Source organism: Ovis aries, chromosome 5 (genome assembly GCF_016772045.2).
Source record: "Ovis aries strain OAR_USU_Benz2616 breed Rambouillet chromosome 5, ARS-UI_Ramb_v3.0, whole genome shotgun sequence".
In the NCBI taxonomy this organism is placed as follows: Eukaryota; Metazoa; Chordata; class Mammalia; order Artiodactyla; family Bovidae; genus Ovis; species Ovis aries.
The window spans coordinates 465588-487998 of NC_056058.1; the positions used below are offsets into that span (position 1 = coordinate 465588).

The window sequence follows — 22411 nt, forward strand, 5'->3', positions numbered from 1 at the left end:
AATCGCGAAGGTATATATACACATCGCTGAACTCTCGTGTGAAGGAATTCATGTCCTAATAGCAACAGAAAGATGCAGCTTGTTCAAATTAAACACATATGATTTAAGCAAAAGATTACAGCTCAAGGTAAAAAGCCTAGAACTGGAGAATGGGAAGACAAAAACTAAGTATTAGGAAAAACACAAAAATTGAGAGAAAGATGACAATGTTAGTTGAAAATAAAATGACCACCACAGTGTGATGTAGAAAAGAATGATGCCTTCTCTGCATCTATTGAGATAATCATATGGTTTTTATTTTTCAATTTGTTAATGTGGTGAATTACACTGATTGATTTGCGGATATTGAAGAATCCTTGCATCCCTGGGATAAAGCCCACTTGGTCATGGTGTATGATCTTTTTAATGTGTTGTTGGATTCTGATTGCTAGAATTTTGTTGAGGATTTTTGCATCTATGTTCATCAGTGATATCGGCCTGTAGTTTTCTTTTTTTGTGACATCTTTGTCAGGTTTTGGTATTAGGGTGATGGTGGCCTCATAGAATGAGTTTGGAAGTTTACCTTCCTCTGCAATTTTCTGGAAGAGTTTGAGGAGGATAGGTGTTAGCTCTTCTCGAAATTTTTGGTAGAATTCAGCTGTGAAGCCGTCTGGACCTGGGCTTTTGTTTGCTGGAAGATTTCTGATTACAGTTTCAATTTCCGTGCTTGTGATGGGTCTGTTAAGATTTTCTATTTCTTCCTGGTTCAGTTTTGGAAAATTGTACTTTTCTAAGAATTTGTCCATTTCTTCCACGTTGTCCATTTTATTGGCATACAACTGCTGATAGTAGTCTCTTATGATCCTTTGTATTTCTGTGTTGTCTGTTGTGATCTCTCCATTTTCATTTCTAATTTTATTGATTTGATTTTTCTCTCTTTGCTTCTTGATGAGTCTGGCTAATGGTGTGTCAATTTTATTTATCCTTTCAAAGAACCAGCTTTTGGCTTTGTTGATTTTTGCTATGGTCTCTTTTGTTTCTTTTGCATTTATTTCTGCCCTAATTTTTAAGATTTCTTTCCTTCTACTAACTCTGGGGTTCTCCAACTCTTCCTTTTCTAGTTGCTTTAGTTGTAGAGTTAGGTTATTTATTTGACTTTTTTCTTGTTTCTTGAGGTATGCCTGTATTGCTATGAACTTTCCTCTTAGCACTGCTTGTATAGTGCCCCACAGGTTTTGCGTTGTTGTGCATGTTGAATTTTGTCAAAGGCCTTCTCTGCATCTATTGAGAGAAGGCCTTTGACAAAATTCAACATCCATTTATGATAAAAACTCTCCAGAAAGCAGAAATAGAAGGAACATACCTCAACCTAATAAAAGCTATCTATGACAAACCCACAGCAAACATTATCCTCAATGGTGAAAAATTGAAAGCATTTCCCCTAAAGTCAGGAACAAGACAAGGGTGTCCACTTTCACCGCTACTATTCAACATAGTTCTGGAAGTTTTGGCCACAGCAATCAGAGCAGAAAAAGAAATAAAAGGAATCCAAATTGGAAAAGAAGAAGTAAAACTCTCACTGTTTGCAGATGACATGATCCTCTACATGGAAAACCCTAAAGACTCCACCAGAAAATTACTAGAGCTAATCAATGAATATAGTAAAGTTGCAGGATATAAAATCAACAAACAGAAATCCCTTGCATTCCTATACACTAATAATGAGAAAGTAGAAAAAGAAATTAAGGAAACAATTCCATTCACCATTGCAATGAAAAGAATAAAATACTTAGGAATATATCTACCTAAAGAAACTAAAGACCTATATATAGAAAACTATAAAACACTGATGAAAGAAATCAAAGAGGACACTAATAGATGGAGAAATATACCATGTTCATGGATCGGAAGAATCAATATAGTGAAAATGAGTATACTACCCAAAGCAATTTACAAATTCAGTGCAATCCCTGTCAAGCTACCAGCCACATTTTTCACAGAACTAGAACAAATAATTTCAAGATCTGTATGGAAATACAAAAAACCTCGAATAGCCAAAGCAATCTTGAGAAAGAAGAATGGAACTGGAGGAATCAACTTGCCTGACTTCAGGCTCTACTACAAAGCCACAGTCATCAAGACAGTATGGTACTGGCACAAAGACAGACATATAGATCAATGGAACAAAATAGAAAGCCCAGAGATAAATCCACACACCTATGGACACCTTATCTTTGACAAAGGAGGCAAGAATATACAATGGAGTAAAGACAATCTCTTTAACAAGTGGTGCTGGGAAAACTGGTCAACCACTTGTAAAAGAATGAAACTAGATCACTTTCTAACACCGCACACAAAAATAAACTCAAAATGGATTAAAGATCTAAATGTAAGATCAGAAACTATAAAACTCCTAGAGGAGAACATAGGCAAAACACTCTCAGACATAAATCACAGCAGGATCCTCTATGATCCACCTCCCAGAATTCTGGAAATAAAAGCAAAAATAAACAAATGGGATCTAATTAAAGTTAAAAGCTTCTGCACAACAAAGGAAACTATAAGCAAGGTGAAAAGACAGCCTTCTGAATGGGAGAAAATAATAGCAAATGAAGCAACTGACAAACAACTAATCTCAAAAATATACAAGCAACTTATGCAGCTCAATTCCAGAAAATAAACGACCCAATCAAAAAATGGGCCAAAGAACTAAATAGACATTTCTCCAAAGAAGACATACGGATGGCTAACAAACACATGAAAAGATGCTCAACATCACTCATTATTAGAGAAATGCAAATCAAAACCACAATGAGGTACCACTTCACACCAGTCAGAATGGCTGCGATCCAAAAATCTGCAAGCAATAAATGCTGGAGAGGCTGTGGAGAAAAGGGAACCCTCCTACACTGTTGGTGGGAATGCAAACTAGTACAGCCACTATGGAGAACAGTGTGGAGATTCCTTAAAAAATTGCAAAGAGAACTACCTTATGACCCAGCAATCCCACTTCTGGGCATACACACCGAGGAAACCAGAATGGAAAGAGACACATGTACCCCAATGTTCATCGCAGCACTGTTTATAATAGCCAGGACATGGAAACAACCTAGATGTCCATCAGCAGATGAATGGATAAGAAAGCTGTGGTACATATACACAATGGAGTATTACTCAGCCATTAAAAAGAATTCATTTGAATCAGTTCTGATGAGATGGATGAAACTGGAGCCAATTATACAGAGTGAAGTAAGCCAGAAAGAAAAACACCAATACAGTATACTAACTCATATATATGGAATTTAGGAAGATGGCAATGACAACCCTGTATGCAAGACAGCAAAAAGACACAGATGTGTATAACGGACTTTTGTACTCAGAGGGAGAGGGAGAGGGTGGGATGATTTGGGAGAATGACATTCTAACATGTATACTATCATGTAAGAATTGAATCGCCAGTCTATGTCTGACGCAGGATGCAGCATGCTTGGGGCTGGTGCATGGGGATGACCCAGAGAGATGTTATGGGGAGGGAGGTGGGAGGGGGGGTTCATGTTTGGGAACGCATGTAAGAATTAAAGATATTAAAATTTAGAAAATAAAAAACTAAAAAAATATTTTAAAAAAAAACGAAAAAAAACACAATGAAAGTTTTAAAATATCTGAAAAAGAAAAAAAAAAAAGGAAAAGAATGATGCATTCAAGTCAGGGGACTTACGTTTTAGTCTGTGCTCTAACACTAAGAGCTACAGTACACGGTGTTGCAAAGAGGCGGACACAACAGAGTGACTGAGCTGAACTAACACTAAGTAGCTCTACCACATGGTAACACAGCATCATTTTTAAAAAACCAAAGTTCTATCACCTAGCATGACTACCATTGTATCACATTAATATGTTAATATAAAAAGCAATGAAAATGGACTGAAAGCTTCTTTAATTTTGATTTAATAAAAGAAAAAATGAAAAAATAATGGAAATACAGACCTTCAAACTTTGTTTTCTTTTGCTACAAAAGATTTTCTAAAATCCCTCTATAGTTAAGCTAAGTTCTACAAAACATTAAAGCTTAGATTCTTTACAGTTTTAACTGCATGCTTCACTTTTACACTTGACTCCTATAGTGAAAGAGTAAGAAATCATTGTTTTATTCTTCTTCCCATCCAATCATTACGTTATATCTGTCAAAATTATAAATGCATATACCCTTTGACTTATAGATTTATTAGCAGAAATACAAAATCATCTACAAGTATATTTACTACAGCACTGTTTGTCAGACATCAGTACCGTAACACTGAAATTACAGTACACATGTGACAGAATATTATGGAGTTTAAAACATACAGGAGAGTTATCTATATACGTGTTAAGAAATCTCTCTAAAACACGTTACATTAAAAGAAAGCACAGTGCAGGTTTGTATATAATGTACTACACCTTTTGAGTTAAAAATAAGGGATGGAACAAGAACTTATTTTGTATATACACAGAGGGACTCTAAAAGGATGCAAAAGAAATTAATAAAGCTATATTTGAATGGTCACGTGCCTGTGATTTCTAGGAGTATAACAGGGGGATCAGAGACTTCCATCGTATTTTATATTCTCCATGTCTCCTCTTCCTGAGATGCTGTTAACTCCTCTCTCTCCTAATATCATTAACTCTAAAGTCAGCTATTTTAAGGATGCTTTCTGTGATTCCTGGTTAAGACAATCTTAAAAATGACAAACAGTTCAAGCTTTCTCCCTTGTATTTATCAAGGTTTGATTAAGTACCTTCTTGAAGGAATTTCTTCCTACAGTCTGCTGGATTACTAAAATCTTCTGTCCCATCAAAGTTTCAATAAATGAATGAGTGACATATAAGTGATTCTAGTGATGGCCTCAGAGCCACCATTCAGTATCTGCTGTATCTACTTGGGTCTCCCTCCTCTCCTGTTTACCCATTCCCACTATGAACTTCCATACAGCAGACACCAGGGTTGTCCAGAGGGTGGGCATGCACAAGCTGATAACATAATGAAAGCTACCTGACTCTGAAGTTACCACATTATCAAAGACCCAAAAATAATATTAAAAAAAAATTTTTTTTAATCAGAAGTATTTGATTCAGAATTTGGGAGACATGGTCTATCACTTTCCAGTGGAAAACAGTTAAGTCTGAATAGAGATTAACTTCAAGATAAACTCAAGCTTTCAAAATGCTGGAAAATGTCACAAAGTAGTTAAGACTGATATGCAACCTACAGCCAGGTCACCTAGTTCTAAGATCATTTAATGACTACCAAGGAGTGCAGATTTAAGGCTCTACTTCCTGGAAGACTCCTGGGAGCAGTTCTAGTCCGTATATTGTCCTTGCCCTACACTGCTACCTCGAGAGCCTGGAATAAGCAGTTATTCTGGGCTACAGATGTACCTAAATACAGGTAACCAGTGTTACCCCACACAATGAAAAAACAGTAAGACCACCACCAAATGAGAAACAGGAAAGAAGTTTGGTATCTGCAGATTCTTTAAGCAGAATTTTCAAATTAGTACACGTCTGTATTTGTTTCCAATTATTTAAGAAAGTTATGGTCTTTTCTGGGATTCCCTGGTGGCTCAGATGGTATTCACCTGCAATGAGAGAGACCTGGGTTTGATCCCTGTGTTGGGAAGATCCCCTGAAGAAGGAAATTTCAACCCACTCCAGTACTCTTGCCTAGAAAATTCCATGGATGGAAGAGCCTGGTGGGGTTACAGTCTATGGGGTCCCAAAGAGTCGGACACAACTGAGTGACTTCACTTTTCACTTTATGGTCTTTTCTATCAAAGGAGAGGTATAAAAAATAAAGAAGTGCTTCACTCTTAGAATAGCTGAACAGAAAGGTAAATAGCCGGCTTGCGAATAAGATTCCTAAATGGTGGCTCGGCATCAAGCCTTTCCTCTTTTCAAGTCCTGATTCTCTTTCCTCATAAGAACATTTTGTCAGGCTAAGTTTGCGGGCTTTATCCTGGACATGCGCAAAGAACTAAAAGCGTGGGGAAAACAGTTATCAATTGTCTACTAAAAAACTTAGGCAATGTCTGTGAAAGACTGTAAAACTCTGTGGTCCTCAGTCTATGAGGAGCCAGGGGAGGGAATCTGCATCTTAGGAATAGACCAAGCGGATTTCCCATTTGGTGTGCTTGCTCCCAGGCCTGAGTCTGCAGCACACCCTTCTGCAGAAGTAAAGACCACCTTGCAGAGCCATTTTCAATTCTGTTTTATTCCTGCAACACCGTTTGAGAGCATTTCCAACACTCTAATGAGAGTCATTTGTTGCTGACCAATAATCCCACTGGGCAAAAGAAAAACTAAGTAAAAAAAGAGGAAAACCACCACAAATATGAGTTTAAAAGAAATGGAGGACTACAGAGGCAGCAAGACATGAGAGACAAAGAACCTGGAGAAAAGGGAAGCAAATACAGAAGTAATGAGGGAGACACATCCCACCACATTACTTCCAAAAGAATACACTGAGTCACAAGCAGCAGAAGCAAGCAGATGAAATCAAAGTTGGGGCCAGGAGGGTGAAGTGTTGAGCACAACGTTAAGTCCTCTTACACAGCTGGGAATGCAAAACAGGAATTGAACCACTGAGGAACTTGATTCTGTTAACCATCAAGATTCCAGCTGGCATCTATAAATGGAATAGGGGCAACTCTGCAGTAAGTCAACTCTTAAAACCACTGCCAACACCAAGTTTAAATGAGATGAATGAATCCCTGATTACATTAAGGTCACTTCTTACAGAACTGTCTGACAAACTAAAAAGAAAATTCACTCCTAAGAAAGAGAATACCATCCAGACCATCAAATTATTCTACCATTTAACATATAATTCTTATTATTTAATAAAAATTGTCAGACCAAACAAATGAAAAACAGAAGAAAAAGAGAAAAAACAAAGCAGAACGCCCAGGAGATTTAGATACTGGAGTTACCAAACACAATCTTAAAGAGAAAAAAAAACTGACAGACTTGATTTTCAGCAAGATAGAGTAACATGAACTGGATTTACCCTCCCACCTAAAGCAACTAAAAAACCGGACAAATATATGAGATATTGTGTTTCAGGCACTGGACAGACAATAGGCAACACAGGACAGTGATCTCTGATGAGACGGAAAACAAGGTGAGCCCTTAAGTCTGTTCCATTTTACTGCTACAGTTTCCAAGGTAGTACAAGGAATAGTACATTGCCAAATGGAGCCTGGCAATATTATGAAAATTGAAGAGATGATGCTGGGAGTCCAAAGATGCCAAGGTGGCTACAGGTGACAGGGCAAAGCACCAAAGAGGAGAGACTACACAGATTGAAAGCTCTGGAGATCTAAAGAGGACACTTTCACCCACCCACAGTATCACAACTGGGAAGAGTTTACTGCAACTCAGGAATGAGTTAGGGACACTTACTCCACAGTGCCCACTGTAAGCCTGAAAGCAGTGTTTACTGAAAAATAAAAAGCAGAGAGTTATTTTATTGGCGGGAATGTTAAGGACTCCAATCCTGGGAGGCAGCATCTCTGTAGCCCAAGAAAACTGCTCCAAAGAAGCTGAAGGAGGAGTCAGTTTGCAACAAAGTTTGCAACAAACAGGCTTCCCTGGTGGCTCAGAGGTTAAAGCGTTTGCCTCCAATGCGGGAGACCCGGGTCACGAAGATCCCCTGGAGAAGGAAATGGCACCCCACTCCAGTACTCTTGCCTGGAGAATCCCATGGATGGAGGAGCCTGGCAGGCTATAGTCCACGGGGTCACAAACAGTCGGACACGACTGAGCGTCGACTTCACTTCAATCACTTCATTTCAGTCTTTGCAACAAAGAGAGCAGGCAGTCTGAACATCAAAGATTACTGCAAGGTAAGGAAACTCAGATACTGAGTTAAGGAATTTGGTATTCCTCTCTGTAAGGGAAGATGCAAGCTTCTGGGCTCACTGAATTCATTCCTGTCATATGCACCTCAGCTATCTGCGGCCAAATCCAGTTTCCTGATTGCTTACATCCTTAATGCCTTGTTCACCTTCACCTTAAGGAGTGGGGATGGCTGCTGCCTCCATTCCCCTGAGCGCCTCAGCAATCACCACACAGGGCAGGCAAAAGGCAGCAACTGGCCCTGGACTGCCCTGTGTTCTGTTTTGAGAGCCCTCACTCACATCTGGAGGCCCGAAATTGCAGACTGCTGTGACATTTCTTGTTTACTGATATGGCAGAAGATAATTTCATTTCACAGTAGCCTGGGCCCCAGAATTTCTCCAAACTGACCAGCCAAGGCCTCACACTGAGAAAAAAGAAAGAAAAGCTCAAAAAAATGGAAATAAAATAAAGTAGGACAGGTATAAAAGAAATAAAGGGGGGAAAAGTCCAGGGAACAGAATCAGAAAGTTTCAGAGAATAAAATACGTTACCACAATTGTGAACACTCTGCAAACAAAAAACACAGGAGGAGGAGCTCTAAAGTTAGAAAGACTATTCTGAATCACACCTAAAAGTTCATAAAAATTAAATTTAAATAAAAATGAACAGAAGTTATAAGGTCAAATCCTGTAAAAGTTGTCATATAGTTCTAAAAATTATATAAGAAAAACATATATAAAGAACAGGAAAACATATATATATATATATATATATATATATATATATATATATATGGAGCAGGAAAAACTCCCTATAGACAACAAAAATATACCAAACACAACCCAAAAACTATCACCTACAATTTCAAAATGAGCTGTAAGGTATTAAGAAATGATAAAAGAACATAAATAAGACTTCTAAATGCCAAATAAGTTACTCTGTGGATACGACAAACTAATCCTAAAGTTTATACAGAGGAGAAAAAGATACAGAATAGCCAACATAAAACTGAAGAATAAAATTTGGATGCTACCTGACTTCAATACTATAAAGTTACAGTAATCAAGACTGTGGTATTGGCAAAAGATTGAACAAGAACCCAGAAACAGACCCACATAAATACCGTCAACTGATCTCTGACAAAGGAGCATGGGCAATACTATAGAGAAAAGTAATCTCAATGAAAGATGCTGGAACATCCAGGAGTTAAAAAAAAAAAATCTAACCTCACACTCTTCATAAAAACTGACTCAAAATGGATCATAGAACTAAACATAAAACACAAAACCATAAAACTCCTGGAAAGCAACACAGGAGAAAACCTACATGATTTTGAGTTTGCAATGACTACATATTTATGTGGGTCTATTGGTATTTATGGGGGTCTATTCATGGGGGTCTATTTCTGGTCTCTGTTTCACTCTTCTCCAATGACTACATATAATACCAAAAGCACAATCTGTGAAAGAAATAATAAACTGGACTTCATTAAAATAACTTCTGCTCAATGGAAGACTGTTAGGAGAATGAAAAGACAAGCCAGACTGGGAGAAAACACTTGCAAAGATATAGCTGATAAGGGACTGTTATTTAGACAAAGAACTCTTAAAACTCAACAGGAAAACAACTCAATTAAAAAATGGGCAAAGTCTCTTCAATAAGAGGTGCTGGGAAAACTGGACAGCTACGGGTAAAAGAATGAAACAAGAACACTTCCTAACACCATACAGAAAAATAAACTCAAAATGGATTAAAGACCTAGATGTAAAGCCAGAAACTATGAATCTCTTAGAGGAAAACACAGGCAATACATTCTCTGACATACATCACAGCAAGATCCTCTTTGATCCACCTTCTAGAGTAATGGAAATAAAAACAAAAATAAACAAATGGGAATTAATTAAACTTAAAAGTTTCTGCAAAGGAAACAATAAACAAAATTAAAAGATCAGGATGGGAGAAAATAATTGCAAAAGTAACAACTGACTAATCATCAATCTCCAGAATATGTACAAGGCTCATACAGCTCAACATCTGGAAAACCAACAGCCCAATCAAAAAATGGGCTGAAGACCTAAACAGACGTTTCTGCAAAGAAGACATACAGACACATGAAAAGATGCTCAACATCACTTATTATTAGTAAAACGCAAATCAAAGAATGGCCATCATCAAAAAATCTACAAAGAATAAATGCTCAAGAGGGAGTGGAGAAAAGGAAACCCTCTTGCACTGTTGGTGGGAATATAAACTTATACAGCCACTATGGAGAACGGTATGGAGATTCCTTTAAAAAACCAGGAGTAAAACACACCATATGATCCAACAATCCCTTTACAGGCATATACTCAGAAAACCATAAATGAAAGAGAGGCACGTATCCCAATGTTTGCTGCAGCACTATTATATACAGCTAGGCCATGGAAGAGAAACTAAATACCCTCTTGTGAAGGTGGAAGAGGACAGTGAAAAAGCTGGCTTAAAACTCAACATTCAAAAAACTAAGATCATGGCATCCAGTCCCATCACTTCATAGAAAATAGGAAGAAAAACAGACACAATGACAGACTATTTTCTTGGGCTCCAAAATCACTGCAGCCATGAAATTAAAAACGCTTGGCCCTTGGAAGGAAAACTCTGACATACCTAGACAGTATATTAAAAAAGGAGAGACATTACTTTGTTGACAAGGTCTGGATCGTCAAAGCCATGGTTTTTCCAGCAGTCACATAATGATGCTAGAGTTGGACTGTAACCAAGAAGGGTTAATTTTGAATTTACACTGGAACAGCTTCTGTGACTTTAACCCGTTTTGTTATTAAGCATACATAATGGTGCGCCTCAGGAAGATAACCTGACCCAGCCCACATGTGAAGGACTGTGACAACTGAAATCATTTGTGTGGCAAATGGCTCAGCATGAGGCATGGGCACGAGGCACCCTTCATTTTCTGCTTACAGGCTTGCCGTAGAAATTCACAATTCGAGAGGCCGGAATCACAGATAAATGTGGCATCTTTGTTGATATGACAGGCAATATTCCATTTCATACTACCCATGAAATGACTGTGAAAAAGTGAAACTAATATATCCCCCTACCTGAGTATTGCCATTCTAAGAGATATTTGCAGGAATGAAACGATCTTTTTGTTTCCTCCCTTCCCCGCATCCCTGATCCATAAAAGAATCTGATATCCAGGCCCCAACATGATAGTTTTTTTTGAGGCAGTAGGCAGCCATCTTCCTGGTCCCAATACCTCATCTGATTTTCACTGACTTGCTATGAGCAGATTGAGCTTGGACTCAGTATCAGGACCAAAAAGAAGGCTGAGCGCCAAAGAACTCAGGCTTTCTAACTGCGGTGTTGGAGAAGACTCTTGAGAGTTCCTTGGACGGCAAGATCAAACCACTCACTCCTAAAGGAAATCAACCCTGAGTATTCATTAGAAGGACCCATGCAAACCTTAAGTTAAAGCTCCCATACTGGAGACCTGATGCAAACAGCTGACTCACTGGAAAAGACTCTGATCCTGGGAAAGTCTGAGGGCAGGAGGAGAAGGGGGAGACAGAGGATGAAATGGTTGGATGGCATCACTGACTCAATGAACATGAGTTTGAGCAAACTCCAGGAGACGGTGAAGGACAGGGAAGCCTGGCATGCTGCAGTCCCTGGGATCACAAAGAGTCAGACATAACTTAGTGACTGAAAACCAACAAGAACATAGAAGCAACCTAGATGTTCATCAACAGACGAATGGATAAAGAAGTTGCTGTGGTATACAGACACAATGACATTTTCAGTTCAGTTCAGTCGCTCAGCCGAGTCTGACTCTTTGCGACCCCAGGAATTGAAGCACGCCAGGCCTCCCTGTCCATCACCAACTCCTGGAGCTTATTCAAGCTCATGTCCATCGAGTTGGTGATGCCATCCAGCATTTCATCCTCTGTCGTCCCCTTCTCCTCCTGCCTTCAATCGTCCTCAGTACCAGGGTCTTTTCCAATTAGACAGTTTTTCCCTGGAGAAAGAAATGGTAACCCACTCCAGCACTCTTGCCTAGAAAACCCCATGGACGGAGGAGCCTAGTGCAGGCTACTGTCCATGGGGTCGCAAAGTGTTGGACACGACTGAGCGATTTCACTTCACTACTTCACATCAGATGGCCAAAGTACTGGAGGTTCAGCTTTAGCATCAGTCCTTCAAATGAATATTGAGGACTGATTTCCTTTTGGATGGACTGGCTGGATCTGCCTGTGGTCCAAGGGACTCTCAAGAGTCTTCTCCAATACCACAGTTCAAAAGTATCACTTCTTCAGCGCTCAGCATTATGGTCCAGTTCCCCATCTGTACATGACTACTGGAAAAACCATAGTTTCGACTATATGAACCTTTGTCAGCAAAGTAATCTCTCTGCTTTTTAATATGCTCTTTAGGTTAGTGATAGCTTTCCTTCCAAGGAGCAAGCATGTTTTAATCTCATGACTGCACTCACCAGCTCCACTTATTTTGGAACCCCCAAAAATAGTCTGTCACTGTTTCCACTGTTTCCCTATCTATCTGCCATGAAGTGATGAGACCAGATGCCATGATCTTTGTTTCTGAATGTTGAGTTTTAAGCCAGTTTTTTCACTCTCCTCTTTCACTTTCATTAAGAGGCTCTTTAGTTCCTCTTCACTTTCTGCCATAAGGGTGGTGTCATCTACATATCTGAGGTTACTGATATTTCTCCCAGCAATCTTGATTCCAGCTTGAGCTTCATTCAGCCCAGCATTTTGCACAATGTACTCTGCATATAAGTTAAATAAGCAGGATGACAATATACAGCCTTGACATATTCCTTTCGCAATTTGGAACCAGTCCACTTGTTTCATGTATGGTTCTAACTGTTGCTTCCTGACCTGCGTACAGATATCTCAGGAGGCAAGTAAGGTGGTCTGGTATTTCCATCTTTTGAAGAATTTTCCACAGTTTGTTGTGATCCACACAGTCAAAGGCTTTAGTGTAGTCAATGAAGCAGATGTTTTGCTGGAATTCTCTGATTTTTCTATCATCCAATGGATGTTGGCAATTTTATCTCTGGTTCCTGTCTTTTGTAATTCCAGCTTACATATCTGGAAGTTCTCAGTTTACCTACTGTTAAAGCCTGGCTTGGAGAATTTTTAGCATTACTTTGCTAGCATGTGAAATGAGTGCAATTATGCGGTAGTCTGAACGTTCTCTGGCATTGCCTTTCTTTGGGACTAGAATGAAACTTGACCTTTCCCAGTCCTGTGGCTACTTCCAAATTTTCCAAATTTGCTGGCATGTTGAGTGTAGCACTTTCACAGCATCATCCTTTAGGATTTGAAATATCTCCGCTGAAATTTCATCACCTCCACTAGCTTTGTTCATAGTGATGCTTCCTGCTTCCTAAAGCCCATTTGACTTTGTACTCCAGGATGTCTGGCTCTAGGTGAGTGACCACACCATCATGGTTATCCGTGTCATTCAGATCTTTTCTATACAGTTCTTCTGTGTATCCTTGCCACCTCTTCTTAATATCTTCCACTTCTGTTAGGTCCATACCGTTTCTGTCCTTTACTGAGCCCATCTTCCCATGAAATATTCCCTTGCCATCTCTAATTTTCCTGTAGCGATCTCGAGTCTTTCCCATTCTATTGTTTTCCTCTACTTCTTTGCACTGATCACTGAGGAAGGCTTTCTTATCTCTCCTTGCTATTCTTCGGAACTCTGCATTCAGATGGATATATCTTTCCTTTTCTCCTTCGCCTTTTGCTTCTCTTCTCTTCTCAGCTATTTGTAAGCCCTCCTCAGAGAACCATTTTGCCTGTTGGCAGTTCTTTCTCTTGAGGATGGTCTTAATCACCAGCTCCTGTACAATGTTACAAACCACCATCTGTATTTCTTCAGGCCCTCTATCAGATCTAATCCCTTGAATTTATTTGTCACTTCCACTGTATAATCACAAATGACTTGATTGAGGTCATACCTGAATGGTCTTATCGTTTTCCCTACTTTCTTCAACTTAAGTCTGAATTTGGCAATAAGGAGTTCATGATGTGAGCCACAGTCAGCTCCAGGTCTTATTTTTGCTGACTGTATAGAGGTTCTCCATCTTCAACTGCAAAATATGTAAGCAATCTGATTTTGGTATGGACCATCTGGTGATGTCCACGCATAGAGTTGTTTCTTGTATTGTTGCAAGAGGGTATCTGATATGAACAGTCTGTTCTCTTGGCAAAACTGTGAGCCCTTGCCTGCCTCATTTTGTACTCAAAGGCCAAATTTGCCAGTTACTCCAGGTATCTCTTGACTTCCTACTTTTGCATTCTAGTCCCCTGTGATGAAAAGGACATCTTATTTTTTTGGTGTTAGTTCTAAGAGGTCTTGTAGTTCTTCATAGATCCATTCAACTCCAGCTTCTTCAGCATTAGTGGTTGGGGCATAGACTTCGATTACTGTGATATTGAATGGTTTGCCTTGTAAATGAACAGGATCATTCTGTCATTTTTGAGACTGTACCCCAAAACTGCATTTCAGACTCTTTTGTTGACAATGAAGGCTACTCCATTTCTTCTAAGGGATCCTTGCCTACAGTAGTAATGGTCATCTAAATTAAATGACATTTTACTCAGCCACAGCAAAGAACACATTTGAATCAGTCCTAATGACTGAATCTAGTACTTATTATATAGAGTGAAGACAGAAAGAGTATTGTACATTAATGTATATATATCTGGAATCTAATAAAGATGGTACTGATGAACCTATTTGCAGGGCAGCAAAGGACTGCAGACAGAGAAAAGACTTACGAACTCAGTGGAGGAAGGAGAGGGCGGGACGAATTGAGAGTATAGTATGAAAACACATATATTACCATAATGTAAAACAGACAGCCAATGGAAATTTGCTGTATGATGCAGGGGCAGGATGGGGTGGGAGGAGGGAGGGAGGTTCAAGAGGAGGATGTATGTATACCTATGGCTCATTCATGCTGATGTATGGCAGAGACCAACACAATATTGTAAAGCGATTATTCTCCAGTTAAAAATAATTTTTTTAAAAAAAATCTAAAAAAAAAAAGGGGGGGGGGCCTGAACAGACACCTTGCCAATGAAGGTATCTCCACAGTAAATATATATGTGAAAAGATGCTCTTAATCATTTATCATCAGGGAAATGAAAATTAAAATAACACTGAGATACCACTATACATACCCATTATAATGGACAAAACCCAGAACAATATCAAATGCTGGAGAGGATGTAGAGCAATAGGAACTCTCATTCATTTCTAGTGGAAATGCCAAATAATACAGCCATTTTGGAAGAGTCTGGCATTTTTTAAAAAAAATTAAACATTCTCACCATCAGGCGCCTTGCCGTTTACCCAGGAGTTGAAAACCTACATCACACACACAAAAACCTGACATCTGCAGCAGCTTTACTCATAACTGCCAAGACTTGGAGAGAACCATGATGTCCTTCGGCAGGTGAATGGACAGACTGTGATCTGTCTAGACAATGGAGTATCACTCAGCACTAAAAATATATGAAGTTTCAAGCCATGAAAACACACGGAGGAACTTCAATGCGTATTACTAAGTCAAAGAACCCAATCTAAGAGTCTACACACTGTTTGATCCCAAGGATAGAAAAGGCAAAACAATGGCAAGAGTAAAAAGATCAGGGGTTCAGGGAGAGTGAAGTAGGAATGAACAGGGAAAGCACAGAGGACTTCTGGGGCAGTTAAACTACTTTGTATGATGTGACAGTGGTGGATGGATACATGTCATTATATATTTGTCTAACCCCCCAAAAAACACCCTCTTCCAACACCACAAGAGAAGACTGGACATCACCACATGGTCAACACAGAAATCAGACTGATTATATTCTTTGCAGCCAAAGATGGTGAAGCTCTATACAGTCAACAAAAACAAGACCAGGAGCTGACTGTGGCTCAGATCATGAACTCTTTATTGCCAAATTCAGACTTAAATTGAAGAAAGTAGGGAAAACCACCAGACCATTCAGGTATGACCTCAATCAAATCCCTTATGATTATACAGTGGAAGTGAGAAATAGATTTAAGGGCCTAGATCTGATAGACAGAGTACCTGATGAATTATGGAATGAGGTTCGTGACATTGTACAGGAGACAGGGATCAAAACCATCCCCATGGAAAAGAAATGAAAAAAGCAAAATGGCTGTCTGGGGAGGCCTTACAAATAGCTGTGAAAAGAAGAGAAGCGAAAAGCAAAGGAGAAAAGGAAAGATAAAAGCATCTGAATGCAGAGTTCCAGAGAATAGCAAGAAGAGATAAGAAAGCCTTCTTCGGCGATCAATGCAAAGAAATAGAGGAAAACAACAGAATGGGAAAGACTAGAGACCTCTTCAAGAAAATCAGAGATACCAAGGGAACATTTCATGCAAAGATGGGCTGGAGAAAGGACAGAAATGGTATGGACCTCACGGAAGCAGAAGATATTAAGAAGAGGTGGCAAGAATACACAGAAGAACTGTACAAAAAAGATCTTCACGACCCGGATAATCACGATGGTGTGATCACTCATCTAGAGCCAAACATCCTGGAATGTGAAGTCAAGTGGGCCTTAGAAAGCATCACTACCAACAAAGCTAGTGGAGGTGATGAAATTCCAGTCGAGCTGTTTCAAATCCTGAAAGATGATGTTGTCAAAGTGCTGCATTCAATATGCCAGCAAATTTGGAAAACTCAGCAGTGGCCACAAGACTGGAAAAGGTCAGTTTTCATTCCAATCCCAAAGAAAGGCAATGCCAAAGAATGCTCAAACTACCGCACAATTGCACTCATCTCACAAGCTAGTAAAGTAATGCTCAAAATTCTCCAAGCCAGGCTTCAGCAATACATGAACTGCGAACTTCCTGATGTTCAAGCTTGTTTTAGAAAAGGCAGAGGAACCAGAGATCAAATTGCCAACATCCGCTGGATCATCGAAAAAGCAAGAGAGTTCCAGAAAAACATCTATTTCTGCTTTATTGACTATGCCAAAGTCTTTGACTGTGTGGATCACAATCAACTGTGGAAAGTTCTGAAAGAGATGGGAATACCAGACCACCTGACCTGCCTCTTGAGAAACCTATATGCAAGTCAGGAAGCAACAGTTAGAACTGGACATGGAACAACAGACTGGTTCCAAATAGGAAAAGGAGTACATCAAGGCTGTATATTGTCACCCTGCTTATTTTAACTTCTATGCAGAGTACACCATGAGAAACGATGGACTGGAAGAAGCACAAGCTGGAATCAAGATTGCTGGGAGAAATATCAATAACCTCAGATATGCAGATGACACCACCCTTATGGCAGAAAGTGAAAAGGAGCTAAAAGCCTCTTGATGAAAGTGAAAGAGGAGAGTGGAAAAGTTGGCTTAAAGCTCAACATTCAGAAAACAAAGATCATGGCATCTGATCCCATCACTTCATGGCAAATAGATGGGAAAACAGTGGAAACAGTGTCAGACTTTATTTTTTGGGGCTCCAAAATCACTGCAGATGGTGACTGCAGCCATGAAATTAAAAGATGCTTACTCCTTGGAAGGAAAGTTATGACAACCTAGATAGCATATTCAAAAGCAGAGACATTACTTTGCCAACTAAGGCCCATCTAGTCAAGGCTATGGTTTTTCCAGTGGTCATGTATGGATGTGAGAGTTGGACTGTGAAGAAGGCTGATCACCAAAGCATTGATGCTTTTGAACTGTTGTGTTGGAGAAGACTTTAGAGTCCCCTTGGACTGCAAGGAGATCCAACCAGTCCATTCTGAAGGAGATCAACCCTGGGATTTCTTTGGAAGGAATGATGCTAAAACTGAAACTCCAGTACTTTGGCCACCTCATGCGAAGAGTTGACTCATTGGGAAAGACTCTGATGCCGGGAGGGATTGGGGGCAGGAGGAGAAGGGGACGACCCAGGATGAGATGGCTGGATGGCATCACGGACTCGATGGACGTGAGTCTGAGTGAACTCCGGGAGTTGGTGATGGACAGGGAGGACTGGCGTGCTGCAATTCATGGGGTCGCAAAGATTCAGACACGACTGAGCAACTGAAGTTAAACCCCAGAAATGTACAAAAGCAAGAGTGAACTCTAATGTAAACTACGAACTTTGGGTGCGAAAGCAGATTCATGGATGTAACAAATGCACCACTCTGGTGGGGGATGTTGACAGTGGAAGGATCATACATTGTACTTTACATCAAAGGTGCTATGAACCCAATACAGTTTAGTCAAAAAGAAAAAATTAAGACTCAGTCATTAGCAGGGGCTGAAAGTGGCGGGAGAGTCTGCCTAAAACGGAGCAGGGTGAAGTTTCCTGCAGTGATGGAATCACTCCATATTGTAATTGTGATGGTGGTTAAACGAGTGTCAGACTGTACATGTAAAGGAATGGTACGACAGTAAGGGAGTGAACTTACTGTACTCTTGTCTTTAAAAATGATTCTGAGACAAATATGTAAATATTCAAATTCAGAGAATAAATCTCTCTGAAAGAAAAAGTGAAGACAGGAATCAGAACAAACACTAAAGCTATTTAAGCTATTTTAATTTCAAGGAAACTTCCCTGAAATTGAAAGAGAAAAAACTCAAACTACACATTGAAAGAGCATATTATACATAAGAATATCAAAGTAGAACAACCAACACCAAAATATATTCAAGTAAAAATTACTAACTTTAAGGGTAAAAAATTCTTTGGGCATCTAAGCAAAAAAGAGAAAATAATAATAATAAACTATAAAGAAAGCTGAGCCCCGAAGAATTGATGTGTTTGAACTGTGAGGTTGGAGAAGACTCTCAAAGAGTCCCTTGGACTGCAAGATCGAACAAGTCAATCTTAAAGGAAATCAGTCCTGAATATTCATTAGAAGGACTGATGCTGAGGCTGAAGTTCCAATACTCAGGCCACCTGATATGAAGAACCAACTCATTAGAAAGGACCCTGTTGCTGGGAAAGATTGAAAGCAGAAGGCGAAGGGGATGAAGGAGGACGAGATGGTTGGATGGCATCACCAACTCAATGGGTGTGAGTCTGAGCAAGCTCCAGGAGTTGGTGATGGACGGAGAAGCCTGGCATGCTGCAGTCCATGGGGTCACAAAGAGTAGGACATGACTGGGAAATTGAACTGAACTGAATAATGAAAAAAAATCTGACTGCCATCAAGCCTACGGCAAAACAGGACAATTTTAAGCAACAAAATAAAGAGAAATAATGACAACTCATGGCATGTGTTTGAAACCCAAATATACTAGTTAGTAACATACTCTATTTCTTTAATTACTTTTGGCTCTGTAGGGTCTCAGCTGTGGCGTGCAGGATTGTTCACTGTGGCATGGGGGCTTCTCCAGTTGGGGCACATCGGCTCAGTAGTTGTGGCGCAAGGCCTTAGTCGCCCTGCAGCATGTGAGATCTTAGTTCCTGGACCAAGGATCAAACCTGAATTCCCTGAATTGGAAGTCAGATTCTTAAACCACTGGATACTTTAAAAATGAAACTTTAAAAATCTGATTGGTCACCTTCAAAGGACAACAGGTTATCCCGAAAATTCGCAAATAAAAGGAAAGAAAGAAGCATTCTTTTCTACCTCTCCTATACAAATTTATACCTTGAGCAATCAATTAGTAAATGAGGCAGTAAATCAACTGTGTGCACCATAGGTCACTCAGTCATGTCCGACTCTTTGCAAGCCTGTGGACTGCAGCTCGCCAGGCTCCTCTGTACATGGGATTCTCCAGGCAAGAATACTGGAATGGGTCACCATGCCCTCCTCCAGGGGATCTTCCTAACCCAGGATCAAGCCTCTCTTGTGTCTCCTGCATTGGCAGGAAGGTTCTTTACCACTAGCACCACCTGGGAAGCCCAAGATAAAATAAAAATTTAAGATGAGGGAAAGTATCTCTTATACACCTCATCTAATTAAAAAAAAAAAAGAGTTATCACTATTTTGCAACCTTCAAAGAATTAATGGCTCTAGACACTGAAGATCAGTAGAAAAGAAGGCTTGTGTATCTTATGTGCCTCCTAAAGAAAAAGAATAATACCACACACATAACGCAGTCTTCAGTCCTGTCAAGGGTCTTAAATCCAACTCTTGATCAAGTCTCTGCATCCTACTTGCTAATATGGATGAAAAACAGTTCGAACTGCATGCAGGAGAATACATACTGCAGGGTAACAAGAAGTTCAACAGATAAACTGTGAAGAAAAGGATGGATGGGGAACATGTAAATTAAGACATATCAAATAAAAAGGAGAGCACTAAACTCTTAACACTTGTGTTTAGTCATCAGTTGTGTCCAACTCTGCGCAACCCCGCCAGGCTCCTCATCCATGGGGATTCTCCAGGCAAGAATACTGGAGATGTACTGCCATACCACCATGCCCTCCTCCAGGAAATCTTTCTAACGCAGGGATCAAACCTAGGTCTCCCGCATTGCAGGCAGATTCTTTACCATCTGAGCTACCAGGCAAGCCTTATGTAACCTGATGTTAAAACTGTAAGGAAACAAAAGAAGTCATTACTATAAAAGTTAGGGTAACAGTTACTTTTGGGCAGTGGGGAAGGGATTGTGTTTGGCTGTGGTGTGGAAGGGGTTCTGGGAAAAGTGAAAACTTCTAATTCCTTTTTTTAAACTGTAAAATAATATTTTATTTAATCTTCTATTATTTCACTAATGTCAAGTTATTAACAAAGGGTTTTACATCTCTTTTGTGTAAGTCTCTGAAATCAGGCATATGTTTTATACTTAGAGTACACCTCAGTTTGGACTAAGGACACTTCTTTTCTTTTTCAGATTTATTTATTTAGTTTTGGTTGTGCTAGATCGTCCTTGCTGCACATGGGCTTTCTCTAGCTGCTGCAAGCAGAGGCTTTTCACTGTGGTGGCTTCTCCTGTTGCAGAGCATGCTTTCTAGAGCACAGGCCCACTAGCTGTGGTGTACGGGCTTAGGTGTTCCAAGGCATGTGAGACCTTCCCAAACCAAGGATGGAAACCATGGCCCTTGCACTGGCAGGAGGATTCTTTACCACTGAGCCACCGAGGGAAGCCCTGGACTAATCTAAGTACATTTCAACTGCTCAGTAGCCACATGCGTTTCATGCCTATTGGACTGATCAGAAAACTTCTAATTCTTTACCTGGGTATTACTAGGTTTCTGGCCTTAAAATAATTCACTAATATGCTTCTGGGGTTTTCTCTATCTGTGTTTCATTTTACCATTAAAAAAATGGCCTTCTTTGATGATCTGGCTACCTCCAAATGGCACAAGGATCAAACCACCCATCTCCCCAGAAGCAGAAAACTATATGAGATTATTTCAGGTCCAGAATTCAATGACCTCAGATCCCTAGAATTTTGTATCATAGGATCTTAAGGAATGCTAGAGTATATACATGACAACTCTAGCCTTGAAATAACCCTAATCTTAGCATGAAATGAATTCAGTCTTGAAAATTTCTACACACTGCAGTTTATGTTCATGTATTAACATGATAAAGTGACCTTCCTGATAGCGGTTTTGTTAATTACAAAGTCTTGTTCCACCACACCTATTCAACCAACAGCTTATCCTCCACAACACTTGGTAAAGATAAAACTGTTAAGAATGCTATTTTGAAGGAAAATCTCTCATTTTCATTCCTATCTTCTACACAGATTTCTTCCCAAAGTTCAGAGTAAGCAGAGAACAATGACTCAAAATTGCCAATAAGTTCCCAACATGAAGTAGAGTGAGCAGACAGAGAAAAGTCCCCTTCACCTCAGAGATATAACCTCACTGACCTAAGTGAACACTTTCTACATTATCCAAATTTCCTAGAAGCTAACGACTTGTAATTCAAAAACTGCTAATACGGACTGAAAAAAGAAAAATATAGTTAAATACCAATCCTGCAGAAATTAAAAGGGGAAGTTGGAGAGGTAATTGCCTATGCTTCAAAGGCTCTCTGACAGAGAAAATCAAATTTGACAGGACAGGCAAAAAAAGAGAGAAATTTCACTGTCCCACCACTCTACACCAGCACTCCAGAAACTGGAAGAGGGAAAACAGGAGAGACCCGTGTAGGTGCCAACCTCTACCATGGGTGCAGAAGAGGGGGTTTAGGTTTACTCAGTAATTAATCAGAACTTTTGAGCTGACAAGGGAGAGACGCTACTATCACTACTTCCTTTTGCTTTCTGTATAGCACTTTTCTACTTAGACTTGACAGTTATATTTTGTCTATTAGTTACTCACACTGGCATAGTCCCTTCCTCTCACTCCGTAATATGCCAAAAGCTTCAGAATGAAACAGACCTTTTTTTTTCCCCCATCTATATATCTTACATATGCCTAGTACAGCACCTGGAAAAATGTTTTACACATAGCATATACTCAGTATGTTTGTTGCATTAAACTTCTAAAAATATCAAGGACAGCCAGGCTCAAGAAAAGAAAATTTGGTCAATATTACTTCAGAAAGCAAGAGTCAAGAAAAACTAGAAGGAAAGCATGAGGAGGCATGTTAGGACAACAT

The 22411-nt window shown here is 39.6% G+C and overlaps 1 protein-coding gene across 3 annotated transcripts in view; it reads right to left on the bottom strand.

Annotated features, from left to right (window-relative positions):
• The window catches only part of CNOT6 (CCR4-NOT transcription complex subunit 6), a 92858-nt gene that overhangs the window by 46695 nt on the left and 23752 nt on the right, over window positions 1-22411 (bottom strand). The gene's annotated exons all lie outside the window — the stretch shown is intronic.